The 17,531-nt window shown below is 41.0% G+C and overlaps 1 protein-coding gene across 11 annotated transcripts in view; it reads left to right on the forward strand.

Annotated features, from left to right (window-relative positions):
* The first annotated feature begins 5,497 nt into the window (after positions 1–5,497).
* The window catches only part of LOC102012925 (myotubularin-related protein 3), a 143,922-nt gene continuing 131,888 nt past the window's right edge, over positions 5,498–17,531 (forward strand). For 6 of the 11 annotated variants that reach the window (XM_005396231.2, XM_005396229.2, XM_005396230.2 and 3 more), the window contains exon 1: positions 5,498–5,717. The gene's annotated coding sequence lies outside the window, so the exon portion shown is untranslated. The remainder of the gene's footprint in view (positions 5,718–17,531) is intronic. The other 5 variants (XM_005396232.2, XM_005396233.2, XM_005396234.2 and 2 more) reach the window with 1 other exon arrangement.

The raw sequence follows: 17,531 nt of genomic DNA on the forward strand, positions 1-17,531 counted from the left end.
TGTGCCACCACGCCCGGCCAAGATGCATATATTTTACAGAACAAAAAATTTTGTGAGACGAATGACTTTGTTTTACCTGTTGATAAGTCCCAGTAAAGTCTGACTTAATAAGAAAACTGCACTGTCATATTTGCTTCTGGATTTCTTTGTGGCAATTTGTTTTGGTAGAAGTGCATAAACAAAACCCAACCTCATATAAATCAGATAATTGCAGACATTCTTTCTTGATATTATACCAAACCTTGACAGCTTTTAAGGCTTAGTTGGATAAATTCATATCAATGAATTTTTAGTACTCAGTTATACTGAAATCCATTGGTTGATCTAAGCTTGGAATGGATCTTTCATTCATGCATGATTTCATAACATCATGAGTTAGTCATGTGGAAAATATTAGTTCACGGAGTTATGCAGCCCTTCTAAACATTGGCACATTTAATTATGTGGTATCAAACATTCACTTTTATTACTATCATCAGTCATTTTAGTAGGAAATGTACTGAGAAGCAGACAGGCTCGTGGTAGGACCTTCACGTTTTCCAAAGTTAAAATTAAATTTGAAAAAAATTAAACTTGAATTTTATCATTGGGCAATAAATTCAATTAGCTGTTTTACTGGAAGTGACAGGCTCATTTTTGAGAAAATGTCAGCCACATGCCTAAATCTGAATAACTAGTTTGTATGTGGACCACCTTTTCAAGTAAAGACAGTGTTCCTAAAAAGGAGGGTAGTTCATCTTACAACTCGTAAAGTGCTTTATGCATGGGAAATAACTGCTCAATGGACATAGAGTTTTATTTTAGAGGGACGGAAATGCTTTGGAATGGGATGGAGGTGGCAGTTGCATAACACTGTGACTGTATTCAATGCCACTGATTCGTTCATTTTATTTTTAAAATTTTTTTATTTTTTTGTTTTTTTTCTGGTACCAGAAATCGAACTCACGACCTCATGCTTGCCAGGCAGGTGCTGTGCCGCTGAGCTAAATCCCCAGCCCCTGATTTGTTCACTTTAAAATGATTAATTTTTGTTATGTGAATTTTAGCTCAGTAAAAATGTGAAAAAGTGCTTTATATGTAATTTTCATTTCATCCTCAAGTATAGTAAAAGACTTCTACTCAGAGATCTAGAGTTAATAAAATTAATTTTTTTTACTGATGCATAAGACATTGTTCACTTGATCTTAGCCAAAGACCAAGAAGCAATAATAAATGACAATTTTAAGTAAAATTGACATTTTACTTACTACCAGCGCATGTTGATAATACAGTAGCTACTAGTAAATATTATACTATTGCTTTAATTTGCGACACAGTGTCAATAATTTACTACTTTCACCATAAGTGCAAATGTCAATGTGGTAAAAAAAAAGTAGGGGGCAAATAATTTATGGGTATTATTATGAAGATAGCTTTGACCCATATGGAACTTTGAAAATGTCTGAAGGGCCCTAGGGACCTGATAATATTTTGAGAATCATTGCTCTATATTAAATTCAAACTGCAGTAGATGTGCAGTGTGGTGTCTGGAAAATTGTGGGAGATTTTATTTTGTGGTTTTTTGTTTTTTTTTGTCTCTTTCCTTGAGACAGGGTCTCACTATGCAGTTCAGGCTGAACTTGAGCTCACTTTGTAGCCCAGGCTGGTCTCAAACTCGAACGATCCTCCTGCCTCAGCCTTCCGAATGTTGGGATTACAGGCACGTGCCGCCACGACCGGCAGTTGTGGGAGATTCTGAATCACAGAAATATGATTCAGTTCTAGTTTCTGTCAGCCGCTGGACAAGTTGACCTTCAAGGACTGAAAGTCATAGTTATCCCTGTCTGTAGCTGGGCTGGAAAGTGAAGGAGATGTTGACTCATTGTGAGGATTTGGGGATAAAGCACACAATGCATTTGTTGAAATAAATGACTTTTAGCATTAAGCAGCAGGACTTAGTGTTGGGAAGCCTGCATTTCCAGGGACTGAGGCACCTCTGCCTTCTGGGGCCCTCCCACTTTAAGGAGCCTCTCCTTTTCATTAGTCAGCTTCTCCATCTGTCTTAGGCTACCTCAAGCAGTCCCTAAGCATCTGAAAGAACGTTTTTCAGCTTAAATAGCAGAAGGGGATGAAGTTTAAAGGATAGTGGGTGGAAAGGAAGGTTGGGAGGGCAGAGGGAGCCCCTTACATGAGAAATAGGGCAAAGAAATGAAACCTGCACTGAGCCTGGGTTGGTTCCCTCTCTCTTTGACCCACCATACAAAATTAGGACCTTGTCTTCAGCCACTCATAAAGGTACTGACCATTGGTTTTGCTTTTTTATAGGGTATAAAACATCTTCAAACCTATTACCACAAGGAACTCTTACACACTTCTGCGAGGTAAGCAAGGCTGTGATAACGACTGCACAGAGCAATGAAGAAACTCAGGCACAGAAAAAGGAAATGAGGAACAAGTATATGGAGGTACTAAGATTCAAATTTAAAGCCAATCATGGTGGCACACACCTGTAATCTCAGCACTTGGGAGGCTGAGGCAGGAGAATTACTGGGAGTTCAAGGCCAACCTGAACTACATAGTGAGACCCTGCCTCAAAAAACAAAAGCAAAAACAACAAAAAACAAAATTTCAAGTTTAACTCTTTAATCAGACCAGCTTTCCTTTGTGTCCTCTTAGGCCCTTCTGGAAGCGAGTTTATGTTTTGTTTTTTGTGCCAGGGATCAAATCCAAGGTGAAAGGTAGTATGATTTTTTTTTTGTCTTTTTGAGACAGGGTCTCACTATGTAGTTCAGGCTGACCTTGAACTCACTTTGTAGCCCACGCTAGCCTTGAACTCACAACAGTCCTCCTGCCTCAGTCTCCCAAATGCTGGGATTACAGGTATGCACCAATAGGCCTGGGTCGAATGACTATAAACATGAATTCAGAGTCAAATCAATTGTGCTCAAATCCTGACTTTTATAGCTCCTGATGTATAAAATGGGGGAGAATAATACCTGTTGATAAGATGCTCACATAGCTCAGGGCATTGTTTTGGGAGTTTGATCTTGGGATAGGGCTTTGTTTTCTAGTCTACAGTGGCCTTGAACTCAGTATGTAGTCCAGGTTGGCCTCGAACTCATGGCAATCCTCCTGTCTCAGCCTCCCAAGCGCTGAGATTACAGGTGTGTACCATCACACCTAGCTGTACAGTGCATATCAAAAATTTCAATCCAAAACTCAGAGTGGTGGTACTTGCCTGTAATCTCAGCCTGAAGTGAGGCTTAGGCAAGAGGATTACAAATTTAAGGCCAGTCTGAGTAATAGTTCATAGCTGTATGGGTTTAATCCCTAGCACAGCAAAAAGAAAAAGAAGAGAAAACCACTGTAATCCATTTTAGTCATTAGGGGAATAAGGAGACACAAATTCTCTAATTTATTGGTCAGAAAAGTTCTTCCAAATATCTTAAATATTGGTTGAGGATTCAGTTGAAGATTCTTTTAACCCAGATTAAGAGTCAAACAGTGATACTGTATGATATTCTATTACAACATGATAGAATGTGAACATGACACGCCAACCTGTTTGCTCTCTCTTCATGGATATCTGGGAACTGTGGAATTGGCTGAGTGGAGGTCAAATGCCTATTGGCCGAGCCCTTTGCCCACTCCACTGGACACTAACTAGCTTAGAATCGGGTGCTAGCATCAGTCAAATCAATGGCCACCCACCTGTGGAAATCCATTCTAACACCTTTCTGAGAGCTGGCTGGAACAATTTCTACCAGCAGAGGACTGATGACTGATGGGAACTTTGGACAATGGGAGAAACATGGAAAAATATTTTATTGTTATTTTTCATTTGAGTCATTTATCTAATCTATTTCTTTTCCTATTCTATAAATGTGATAATCACATACAGAAAGGAGACATCAGGACAGCAGCATATAAATTAAAGTGTAAGTTTTACTGGGAGTTGTGGAGGCTGAGGCAGGAGGATTGCTGTAAGTTCCAGGCCTGCCTGGGCTACATAGTGAGTTCGAGGCTCAGCCTGAGCTGGGTGTGGTGGCACATGACTGTAATCCCAGCACTTGGGAGGCTGAGGCAGGAGGATCGTTGCAAGTTCGAGACCAGCCTGGGCTGCAAAGTGAACTCAATGCCAGCCTGAGCTGTGTAGCGAGACCTTGTCTCAAAAAGACAAACAAACAAACAAACAAAAAAAAAAAAAAAAGTATAGGTTTTGATACGCAGTACCACAAGAAAGAAAGAGAGAAAGAAAAAAAAGGCCAGCCTGCCTTAAGGCTAATAAGAGGTCACCACTGAGCTTCAAATTTAGCCCTGGTTTTTCTGGAAGCTGGGAAGATGGAACGCTAGACACTATCAGTTGCATAACACTAGCTCAGAAAGGAGGAAGCCACCAGTTTCTCTGAGAGTAAAACAAAAGGCAAACCTTACTTTGAACTGTAATGTAATTTCCTACTTGAGGTGCATTTTTTTTTTTTTTTTTTGAGACAGGGTCTTGCTATCTATTCCAGGCAGGCCCTGAACTCGGTACTTATGTAGCCTAGGGTGGCCTCTAATCTGAGTATTCGGATTACAGGCATGCACCACTACTTTCTTGAGATTTTATTTTAGGAGGTCAGCCTAATGAGTGAAAGTATTTTTTCTCTGTTGGCTTTCGATTTGAATTTTGTTTTAATAAGTGCAGCTTATTCCGGGCTTCATTTTTTTCATCTGTAAAATGGAGACAACAGCAAAATACCTATTAAAGTTGTTGTAAAGATTCAGTCATCTCTAAATTAATCAGGAAATCTGACGAGCCTACCACTCCTCTTGCACAATTCCAGATGGGGGGGGTTACGGCGGCAAAACAAGATCGTTATCTTCAAGTAGTTTTTACATTCTAGTCGGATGGAAAGACAATAATCGTTGAAAATAAACACACTTTCACAAAGTTTTGTGGAAAAAACACAACAAATGCATGGGTAGATTTCATTTGACTTGTTTTCTCAGCCATTTTCCAGAGAAGCGAAGGGCATAATGTTAAAATGCAAAGATAATGCAGGCTTGGAGTGTGGAATTCTGCAGGCTAGTGTGGATAGGTTTTAATTTTTGTTTTTGATCTAAAACTCACTTCTCCATTGTGCTTTTGATTAGGAGCTGAGGCTGAGATAGTCTGAAATTGTATTCTGAGTATAATACACTGTATTTACACGTATATTAAATTAGATTTATTCCAACTAGTAAGTAGAATGAGTCCTGCCCAGGGCTGTAGAGCTAGGAAAAGATGCCTCCTGAAAATCTTTAGAATCACTTTGTTTTTTTCGATATGTCACTATTCTTCCCCGTCCATTTCCTATTTGATCAGTCCATTTTAGGCTGGGCGCCTCTGGGAGTCTCTCCCCTGCCCGGCGCTTTCTGCAGGCCTGCGGCCACGCCCACATTCTGGGGCGTGACCTGCGGCCTCGGCCCCGCCTCCGTCCGACCCGCGGGAGCCGCCTTCTTTCCCTGACCGCCGACTGTGCGCAGTGGCGTGCGCGCGCGCCCCCGCTCGCGGCCCGGCTCGGCGTCGGGAGCGCGCTCTGTGTGGCCGCTGCCGCCATGTTGTTGTGGTTGTGAGAAGGCGGCGGCGGCGGCGGAGCAGCCGGACGAGACGCGCCAGCGGCCGAGCCCTGGCCCCCCGCCGGCCCTGGCTGGAAGCCTGGTGGGGTGGCGGAGGAGGCCGTGCCGTGGCGGACTTCGCCATGTCCTGCCGCTCGGTAAGAAGCCTCCTCCATCGCTTGGGGTGGTGAGGAGGAGCTGGAGGAGGGGCCGCCGTCGGCCCTGGGGCGGCCGCTGTCACACTCCAGGGAGGCAGTGGCCCGCCGGGGGCTGGGGATGGTTTTCGGGGCCCGCGGGGAGGGGGCGGCCCAGGTGGTTGTCTTCGCCGCCGCCAGCGGGAGGCGCAGAGAGTGCGAGAGCTGCGGCCCGGCTCGGCCCGGACCCGAGGCGCGGGGGAGGCGGGGTCCCCGGCCTGGGCGGCCTTCCCGGACCCGGGGAGCACTGGCGACGGGGCGCAGGGTGTGCGGTGCTACCTCCCGAGCGCCCGGCCCGATGCCGCTGGGTCCCTGGGAGGTGGGTGTGCATCCCTCGGCCGCGGCTGGGTCGCTGGGAGTCGACTGTGGGGCTGGGGGCCGGAGGTCGGGGACCACTGGAGCCCGGGGCGAGCGGTGCTGGCCAGGCCTTGTGGGAAGGAGGAGTGGCCGCCTGGCCGTGCAGTCTGACTGTGCGTCCCCCTGACCGGGTCGTACTTTGGTGGGAAGCACAGTTTGGGGGCGGTCGAGGGACCACAGGGAACACGAGTCTATCAGCTCCGCGAAAGATACAGTGTTATTTTTTGGTTAGAAATTGTGTTGGAGTTACTGCATCTCAGGACCAATAAGATTATATTGTTGGTTATACTTGGGGCTGGAAAACTTATCTCAAAATTATGGGGTAGATTTTATGGCTACTTTAATAGGCCCTTCTGGAGTCTGATAATCTCACTTGTAAATTTTGCACTACTGTTATTTACATTCAAGTGTCTTCTCCAGACCCATCCGAAATTCTTGTTCTGGTATCTTGACATGTTTTCTGACATCTATTTTTCGTATAAAAAGTGTAATCCGATTGAGGTTCAACTTATTTTCTCACATGGTGCATAGTAATGCCATCAGAGGTTGTTGCTGAATTATAGGAGTTTTTTTTTTTTTTTTTTTTTTTTAATGTAAAGTGTTTGTGACTTGTCCATGGAGAGGTTATGGGAACCTTGTCTTTTTAGATTCAAAGCTGTTTCAGTATGGCAAGAGACATGATCTGTTTTTGCTGGGAAACCAAGTAAGGTGTGTTGATAGATTTCAGGCATGTTATTAAACTAAATTTGGAGGGTTCAAGAGTTTTAGATTGGCTGTATCAAAGGCTTCTTTGAACTCAGCCTCCCTCACTTCAGGTGAGCCAGGGCTGTTCCTGTCACTGGCACAGTGGTGCATTCCTATTTGTAGTTAATGGCAAGCCATAGAACTAGTGTCTCAGCTTATATGCCAGGCTCTTTAGTTTAGTGGTCACCTAAAGGTCAGTCATTAGAAATATTATGGGTTGCCTCAAATGCTAACTCTTGGACCTCATGCAGAACCTGGTGAATTAAAATCTCCGAAAATGGACCCTGGGAAAGTCTAGGCTTATAAAGCTCTCCGAATGACTGGTGTGCTAGACGTGTGAACTTCTGCTTTGGGTTGGGTATTCCAAAGAATTACCATTAATTAAATGACTTCTGAGAGTGCTTTTATGTGTAGCTCTTTAAGAGTTTGAGAGGTAGGGAAGAAGGGGAAACATGAAAAATACAAAACTGCAAATTGAACATCTTTCAAAATATAGCAGATTTGTGCAGGGGAAACAGCTTTGCTTCCAAAGGTTATTTGTCCACAAGCCATTAGGAACGTATTTGATGAAAGTAGATGGCTGCTTAACTGGAGGTACATCCAGAGGTACATTGAAGAATCCAGAGGGAAGAAGCAGCAAAGGAGAGGCAGTACATCTGCTTCTCACTCCAAAGGAGTCTCCTGAAGATGCTTCCCAGCATCTCAATATTGTGATTGCTCCTAAACCGTGTGACTCAAGGATTTTCTAGTAAAGGGTAGGGTGGATGTGTTAGCAGTCATTTGAGACCAGGGTTTTGAACCAGGAGGGTTTAATGTAAATTGTAAAACGTTCTTAAAATTTGGTCTAATCTGTGAGGAGTGGTAAAGTCAGTTTAAAACTCTGCTGTAGGTCCTGGTTAATACCTTGTTTGATAACCTGGAGTCTTGCATTACCAAAGGAAGTATTCATGTTTTAGAGGGAGTGAGTGTTACAATTTTGGAAGAGGTGGAAGAAAGTATTATAGTTGTGTAGGATAGTGAAGGAGTTTGGTAAATATGTCATATCATAGAGTAATTTTAGAGAGGTGCACCCAGTTGTTCACAAAAGCCAGAGCCCATGTTTGTTTTCTTTCCTGGTATCCCCAGTAGTTAGCCCAGTACTTGGTACAGGTATTCTATACCTTAGATTAGATTTTGAGTAAATGAATAGTGCTGGTATGGGAAAAAGAACAGTTATGGTAGTTGATAGCAGTATTAGTTACTAAAAGCTACTTGATATCTTGCATTAGATTGAAGAGCCAGTTTTCAGTCCTTATTTGTAATTTTTGATATTGTTTCAAGAGATTTGTTTTGTTTTTGTTTTTTTGAAACAAGATCTTGCTATGTAGGTAAGGCTGGCCTTGAACTCAATGATTCTGTTGCCTTAGCTGCTATAGCGTGTGCACCATGCTTGTCTGAGATTGGATTTTCTACAAAGGTGATCAGTGATTTCTTTTTTTTTAATTTTAATTTCTGTTTTTGCTGTCAGTGTTTTCTGCAAAGACTGTTAGTGTCAGTGACAGTCTACTTGACCAGTACGGCTTGCTTCAAGCCTAGGTTATGCTCCTCTTTTTGTTTGTAGCACTATCCTGTTTCCTAGTTTTTGAGTCTTAATGTGTTTCAAGATTTTTAGGTATTAATGACTTTTTTTGGTCTTTTTGAGGCAGGGTTTTACTGTGTAGTTTAGTCTGGCCTTAAACTCACTCTGTAGCCCAGGCTGGCCTTGAACTCACAGTGATCTTCCTGTGAGTGCTGGGATTACAGGTATGTGCCACTAAACTTCCCAAGTGCTAGAATTACAGGCGTGTGCCACCATGCCCAGCCAGTGACTTTTTAAAAAGAATACATTTTTTAAACGCAGAGGTCGTATAGACTATGGAAAGCTCTGGGTTGGCAGACAGACATAGATTCTGATTACATTTGTGTCATTAATTGCTGTTGGGAATGTCATTTAACTTCTCTGGGCTTTGTTTCCTCATCTGTATAATTAAGGGCCTGTACTCATTGACTACTTAGTCTGGTCCTGCCCATCTCATCTCATCCCATATAGGTGAGTATTTTTCATGTGAAAGAAAGAAAGAACTAATGTTCTTTTTTGGGTTTTGCTTTAATTTATGGATTTTATACTTTGTCCAAAAGTGATCTGAAAATTGAGTGCATGTTGCAAGTATTATGAAGAAAGAACATGCTTATTCTGTTGTAATTCACTTAGTGTTGAAATCAAGTCAGGTTTCACATAAGGAACTTCATAATTTGGTGTGAAGCCACAAGACTAAGAATGGTTTGGGAGAAATTTGTGCAATTTGTGTGGCTAGTTGTTTCTTACAGACTACCCAGTTCTTTAATTTTCTATGGTGAATTTAAATGTGATTTTACAATCAGTGAAATATTAAATTTAAGACAATATGAAATCACATCCATATTGGATTATACTAGGATTCCTAGTAATTGTAGAGGCTACCAAAGTTATTAATATGTCATTGCTATTTTTAATCTCAATTTTGTGGTACTGATAGTGGTACCATGCATTATTCTTCAATTTTGTACTTTATCTAGAAACACAGTAAACCTTTTAAATTCATATGTATATCAGATGTTCAAAACAAAAGTTGTTTTAGAATGACAGTGGATTGACCAGCACAGCTTGGTTTGAGCCTAGGTTGTGCTCCTCTTTTTGTTTGTGGCAGGCCACATAAAACTCTGGGCTCCAGTTCCTTCATTAGTAAAAGGAGGAAGAGCAACCTCTCTACTTACTACACAGACTGTCGGGGCAGAGCAAATGAAATGGTATATATGAAAATCAATCTAAATATGTAAAAGGATGGTACTGACCTAGAATCCTATTGTTTTAGGCGCCCCACTCCTTTTTGGCTTATGGAGCAGTGGGAACTTGGTATATGTTGTCAAGTGCAGAATTTCCTAACATCACTGATACAGCAACAGAAGAGGTGTTTGGTTTTGTGTTCTCCCTTGAGAAACCTTTCAGCACTTGCATCTGCTAGTAGGAATAGTCATAGTGTTGCGGGGACTTCAGAGGGATCATGTTTGTGGCAGAGTTTTGTACTTGCTATATTTCAACCATTTTGTGACGTTGGAGCTGTGGTGGAAGGTAATAGGAACAAGAAGTTTATTACATTTTGCATGAAGTTCTAGAACTTTCTAATGGTAGGTGGTAGTGTCATAGGCCAATGAAAGCATTGTGATTATTTTATTTTATTTTTTGGTTTTTTTGAGGCAGGGTTTCTCTATGTAGTCCAGGCTGGCCTTTAATTCACTATGTAGCCCAGGCTGGTCTCAAACTTGTGGCAGTCTCCCTGCCTCAGCCTCTTGAGTGCTGGTATTACAGACATGTGCCACCACACCCGGAAAAGCATTAAAAAATGTATCAGTACATTGACAATGCTAAAAGTAAGTACTGATTTAGGACACTTACTGATTTTTTAAAAAATATGTTTCTGTTTACTGGGATGCAGTATAAAAATTATTTTTTCTTTAAATTATTTTTTCAAAGTAAGCAGTTTAAGGAAAGCAGTTTAGGAATACGGTACCTTGGCAATTCAGGTAGAATGACTGAAATAGCTAGGCGTGGTGGCGCACACCTGTAATCCCAGCACTTGGGAGGCTGAGGCAGGAGCATCATTTCCAGTTCAAGGCGAGCCTAAACTGCATAGTGAGAATCTGTCTCAAAAAGACAAAAAAAAAAAAAATGACTGAAATATTAAGGCACAGGTGAGAGCTGTGGTATATGTACCTATAATCCCAGCTGTTTGAGAGGCTAACTTGAGCATTTTAACAAGATTTTGTCTCAAAAAAAAGAAAGACTGGCTATGTAGCTCTGTGACAGTGTGTTTGCCTAGCGTGCAGGAGGCTGTGATCCGTGGTTCAGTTTCTTCTTCTTTTTTTTTTTTTTTTTTTTTTTTTGAGATAGGGTCTCGCTGCGCAGTTCAGGCTGGCCTTGAGCTTACTTTGTAGCCCAGGCTGGTCTTGAACTTACAACAATCCTCCTGCCTTAGCCTCCTGACTGTTGGGCTGATTCAATTTCTAATACCACAAGAAAAAAGAAAAAAAGTAAAGCATAAATCAAATGAAAAGCCAAAAAAACATTGTGAGATTTGGTGACATTAAGACTATTCGGTTAATGGTGAAATAGCTCCTACTTGTCTTATAAACTGTTGATTTATTTATTTTATTTTTTTAATTTTTTGATACCAGGAATCGAACTCAGGAGCTCGTGCTTGCCAGGTAGGCACTTATGTCACTGAGCTATATCCCTGGCCCTAAACTGTCGATTTAATTACCAGAGTTAACACATAAATTTATGCTGTTACTCCTTTTCTTTTTTTTTTTTAATGCTAATATTACTAAGCACTCTGTCCTCACAAGATGGAGTACTTGGCTGGGTGTGGTGTGCACTCATATGTAATCCCAGTAGTTTGGGAGGTTTGAGGAGGATTGCAAGTTTGAGCCCACGCTGGGCAATTTAGTGCATTTAGGAGACCTTATCTTAAGAAACAGAAGACCCGCTTCAGTACAGAAATCTCTGATTCAGTCCCAAGTACCAAAACCATAACAGAACAGAACAAAACAAAACCAAACAATAAAAGATAGAATACTTGGCAACTACAAAGGAATTGTTTTGGTGCTTACTACCACAGAGCATCACTTTAGGTATGTCCAGGCTTAGATCTATTGTGCCTATTTAAGTCTTCACACAATGTTTAGGATGATTCTATTATGAGAGAAGGTAGCACGCTTTTCTGATTTCAGTTCTCTGGGGTTGAAGTCTAATTTCTTTAGTACCTGATGCTTTTGTAATTTAGTTGCAGAAGAGAAGTGAAAATTAATTCAGTTATTTAAATTATTCATAAATTGATAATCTGGCAAAACGTACGGAAATTTATAAGCATATATTTTAAAGAATATTTTGGTAGTACTGGGGATTGAACCCGGGGCCTTTATACTGAACTACATCCCTAGCCTCTTTTTTAATTTTTTATTTTCAGAGAGGGTTTCACTAAGTCACTAAGTCTCCCAGGCTGGACTTGAATTTACCATCTTCCTACCCCAGCCTCCTAGAGTGCTGGGATTACAGGTGTGTGTCACCACTCCTAGTTTCTGTTTTAAAATAAGTATATTGATAAATCATCACAAAGTTGGAAATAACTGACTAAAAAGACAAGGCGATTACTTTGAAATAGAGGACTGGGCCTGGTGGTGTGCACCAGTAATCCCAGCACTCAGGAGGCTGAGGCAGGAGGATCATCCTGAGTTCAAGGCCAGCCTGGGCTACATAGTAAGTTCAAGGCCAGCCTGAACTAACAGCAAGACCCTGTCTCAAAAAACAAAAAACAAAGCAAAACACCACCCCCGCTGCCCAATTTGAAATAAGGTGGTTCTTTGTTCCATGTGTTTCATTTTTCTATAATATAAGCCAAATATATAATTAAGTATGTAGACTGATTCTACAGGCCCTGTGGGAAAGCAGAGTTTTTAGGGTTTTGGAATTAATAAAGAGTTTGAACTTAACCTCATTTTAAATTTCAAAATGAAATTATTTCAATTATGAAAACTACCATAGGGCTGGGGATATAGCTCAGCGGCACAGGTGCCTGCCTGGCAAGTACAAGGTCCTGAGTTCGTTTCCCGGTACCGGGAAAAAAAAAAAAAAAAAAAAAAACGAAAGAAAGCTACCATACACGTTAGTCATAAAAAATTATAAGAAACAAAAAAACAACAGTTGAGACAACCCAGGAGAGTAGGAGATGTCCTATAATCCTATTTAGAAGTAATACTTGGTGTTTATTCCCCTTACATATTGTCTATTGAAGTACTTAAAAAAACAATCTTCAGCGTGAGATTTTCAGTGTGTGATTCTCTTAGTGATACTATAGTATTGTGTAATGTAGATGCACCATAGTTTACAGCAATTTCCTGTTGTCAGTGGACATTGCCAGTTTTTTTCTTAAAAGTGCTTTGTTGAACTTGTGTGAACATTTTTTTTATGTAATTGTGCATTATTTTATTAGGATAAACTCTTAAAAGTGGGCATATCAGGTGAAAGTGATTTTCTTTTTCTTTGCACCTGTGATTGAATCCAGAGCCATACACAAGGTAATAAGCACACTATCACTGAGCTATGCCCTTACCCCTGGTCCATGTGATTTAAAGATATCTTATAGTAGATAGGATGTCTGTTTTAAACTGATGAACAGCTGGGTGTGGTGGTGCACACCTGTAGTCTCAGCCTGTAGGAGGCTGAGGCAGGAGTGGGCTACATAGTGAGCTCAAGACCAGCCTGAACTACATAGCAAAAACCTTGTCTCAAAAAAAGCCCAAAAAGATAAACTTGCCCCCTTTTTGAAACAGTTCTGGAAGTCCTCCTTCATGAGTGTCTCTATGAGGTGTGATAAAAATATACTTGCTGTTGCTGAGTGCCATTGAATAGAAAGAAAGGTTTGTAAAAACATTATGATGTGGCCTCCTTATCCACTTTATTCACTGGATCTGGCACTGTGCAAATTCTAGCTCTTGCCCAAAGTCAAAATGACTGTGAAAGGTAAGTGATTAGAATTGATTCAGGATATATAGACAGCCACGAGAGTGCAGTTGAAGACACTCAGAAAAAGAGAACTTTCACAACTGCTTCAGAAAGTGACAAGAATGATAGGATAAGTGTGTTTCAAGCTAGGGGAAATACTTTGAGGGGAATAATGGTGATGTGTCTTCTACTGTAATTTAAAAAAGTAAACATTGTATTTTTAAATCTTATTTATGTATGTATGTATATATGTATTTATTTATTTATTTATTTGAAACAGGGTCTCATAGGCAGTTCAGGCTGGCCTTGAGCTCACTTTGTAGCACAGGCTGGCCTCGAACTCTCAGTGATTCTCTTGCCTCAGCCTCCCGAGTGCTGGGATTATAGGCATGTGCCACTATGCCCAGCCTTCTCTAAACTTTTTTCTTTTGGTCTTTTTTTTTTTTTTTTTTTTTAAATACCAGGAATCGAACTCAGGGCCTCGAGCTTGCCAGGCAGGCGCTGTCCTGCTGAGCTGCATTCGGGTTTTTTGGTCTTTTTGGGACAGGGTCTCACAATGCTTCAGGCTGGTCTTGAACGCAAGCTGTACCCCAGGCTGGCCTCAAACTCACTCTGATCCTCCTGCCTCAGCCTCCCGAGTGCTGGGATTACAGATGTGTGCCACCATACCTGGCTAAACTTTTTGATTGCTCACCCTGTCAGTTAGAAATGGATTACTGTGTACTTTTATGAGTTATAAGCCAAGAAAATTAACAAGGATGAGAATTAAAAGTCAGGTTCACATATCTTCTTCCTTTACTCCAGTGGAGCATCTTGGGTTCTCTTTTCTTTTGTTTGTTTTTGAATTTTGAGACAGGGTCTTGCTATGAAGTTTAGGCTGTCTTTGAACTCACAGTGTAGCCCAGGCTGGCCTTGAACTTAGCTGTCCTCCTGTCTCAGCCTCTCAAGTGCTGTGCTACTGAGCCTGGTCTTTGGTTCTTTTTGAGGTATATTATATTCGACTTTGGATACCACTGCTTTAGAGTCTTAAGATTTAATATTAGGTTTTTATGGATGATTGTTTTTAGACATTTCACTAGTTAGATGGTCCTGTTTAGTTGAATAATGATAGGGTTTTTTTTCTTTTTTTCTCTTTTCTCGCTTATCTAGTTCAGGCTATTCTTGAATTTGCTTATGTAGTAGGGCTGGTCTGGAACTCATGGATGTTAGTCCTCGTGCCTCAGCCTCCTGAATGCTGGGTGGCAGGTGTGTGCCACCATGCCTGGCAGATAATGATAGTTTTTAAAGTGTCCCATGCTCTTATGAGAGTTACATAAGAGCAATAAGGGCAGTAAGGGCAGATGTACAATTAAATCATAAATTTAATGTTTTTGGTCTACCTTGAGATAGCTGAATTTGAAAAGGACAAATCATAGAATAGAAAACAGTATAAATAGTCTATTTCTCTTACATATATAGAGTATACTTTGGAAAATTATGCTTTATGGAATGCAGTGTGGTTATAATATCCGCCCCCTGTCGTTTCTTTTGAGACAGTCTTGCTAAGTTGCCCAGGTTGGGCTTTAGTTTGGCAGTCTTTCCACTTCAGCCTCCTGAAGTGCTGCGATTACAGGCATGTGCCATCATACTTGGCTAATACACCCCTGTTTTTTAAAATCTTAGGTTTTAGAGACTGGGTGAATGGATGATTAATTGCTGCTTGCTTTCCTTTGCTTACAAAGTACCAGAATTAACCTGTTACTGTAATTCCATTTGGAAGAGCCTGAGTTTATAATACTTTAAAAATGTTTTTTTGGGCTGAAACTTTCCATGATGAATCTTAGATTAAAAGGTAACTTCTTAACTTCTTAAGTTTGTATAAGTCACTTTTTTTTTTTTTTTCCTCCGGTACCGGGAACCGAACTCACGACCTTGCGCTTGCAAGGCAGGCGCTTTGCCGCTGAGCTAAATCCCCAGCCCCTATATAAGTCACTTTTGACTTGTACCCCTTCCCCCATAAGTTACGAAATCAGGAAACAGGTTTTTGGTAACAGAAAAATGAGTCTCTCCCTATCATGGGGAACTTATTTTCAATTATTTGTATGGGTCATTGTCAGAGAAAGATAATATTGAAATCTTTGGAGATTGTGAAAAGAGATTATAGCTGGGTGTGCTACTGCACACCTATAGTCCCAGCACTTAGGAGGCTGAAGCAGGAGGATTGCCTTGAGTTCGAGGCCAGTCTAAGCCTTGTAGTGAGTTCAAGGCCAGCTTGAACAACATAGTGAGACCTTGTCTCAAAAAAAAGGTTCATATTAGGCAACTGCAGTGGTTATTATTTTTTTTTTTTTGAGTGGTTATTTTTTGTCAAATTAAATAAAATACTTTATATTGAAGATGGCATATAATATATGTATTTAGTGCTTTGGGCAAAAGGTTGGGTATCCCCTTTTTCCTTAGGTAGCATGATTTATAAGATACTTTCATATAGATCTTCTTAGAGCCCTGCAAGCATTTGAGGCCATCCTTTATCAGGGGTGTTGTGACTTGCTTAGACCACCTGTCTAGGATTTGACATCATATTTAAGCTCTATAAAAGTAAGGGCTGATTGCTGTTTTTTCCCTTACTATCTAGCATGTTATACCCTGATACAGAATAAACAAGCTGTCAGTATTTAGGGACTGTTGAAACTCTTATTTACTCATGCAAATAAGTTAAGTGTTTTAAAACCAACACTTAAGTTTCCTGTAGATTGTTCCTATATGTTTGTTTGTTTTTTGTCTTTTTTTTTTTAGACAGGGTCCTGCTATGCTGTTCCTTTATGTTATATACAGAGAATTGTTCCTTCATGTTATGTGCAGAGAAATTCTTGTTTTGTGAGAAGAGGTCATGTTGTGGTCAGGGTTTGCAAGGAAAACAATACAGAACACATAATTTATAGTATTATTTTATAATAGTCGCCCAAAGAGTCATATACAAAGAGAGAGCAGAAAATCTGTCCACACACTAAAGACCCAAAGAATCCAGCCTGGACCCCACGGCAATGTTCTGCATGAGTCTAGTTGAAGACCTAGAGCACATGACAATGCCTCATGCAAGTCTGTTTCATGGATTTGTGCTGGGCAGGCCCAAAGGTCAGTGGCGGAAACTAGAAAGTCTGTGCCAGTGGGATGAAGGATCTGTGCTAGCAGGCTGAGGGATCAGCACTCGAGCCAGGAAGCAACACTCAAAGTAAAGACTAGAGCTCTCCTGAAAAGTATCACAGCTGTTCTCAGTGACAGTGAGATCCTGAGCTCCTCTGACTGTAAGAACAGCTGAGTGCATATCAGGAAAGCTAGCATGACAGACTCCTCCAGGAGAACCAACAGCCCCCTAACAGCCCCTCTTCTTCTCCATTCTCTTTTTATGCTGTTGGCAACAATCTTCAGGTGGGCCTTCCACATCCAGCACCATGCTGATTTAGTTCAGCTGGGTACAAGTTGACCACCAGTTGTCAGTCCACCACAGGTCATTAATTTAATTTAATTTACTTAATTTTTTTTTGAGTCAGAGTCTCAGCTATGCAGTTCAGGCTGTGCTTGAACTCACTGTGTAGCCTAGGCTGGCCTCTTAACTCACTGTGATCCTTTTGCCTCAGCCTCCTAAGTTCCGGAGGTCATTAATTTTAGTTCGTTTTTTTTTTTTTTCCTGGTACTGGGAATCGAACTCACGACCTTGCACTTGCCAGACAGGCGCTGTGCCGCTGAGCTAAATCCCCAGCCCCAAGGGGGTCATTAATTTTAAACTAATCTTTTAGATACCCTTTTGCTTTCTCGGTATTTTCAAGGGTACAAAAAAATGTTAATTAGTTTGTTGTGTATGTCCTTTGTACTCGCAAGACTATAGAAATGAATATATGGATGTATTGTTTATATAGTAGACTGCTGTTTAAAAAAAGAATATACTTTAGCTGGTGGTTGCATATGTAATGGTTCTCTCTTTCTTTTTTTTATCATGGTGCTAGGGATAGAACCCAGGGCCTTGTTTATGCCAGGCAAGTGCTTAGGTACTCTACCACTGAACTATTCCTGTGTAACGGTTCTTGAAACATGGATTCCATAGTTTGCCATAGGGTGAGTGAAAAGGAGAAAGTCTGACTTCC

The sequence above is a fragment of the Chinchilla lanigera genome, unplaced genomic scaffold, assembly GCF_000276665.1.
Source record: "Chinchilla lanigera isolate Chin_1 unplaced genomic scaffold, ChiLan1.0 scaffold00054, whole genome shotgun sequence".
In the NCBI taxonomy this organism is placed as follows: domain Eukaryota; kingdom Metazoa; phylum Chordata; class Mammalia; order Rodentia; family Chinchillidae; genus Chinchilla; species Chinchilla lanigera.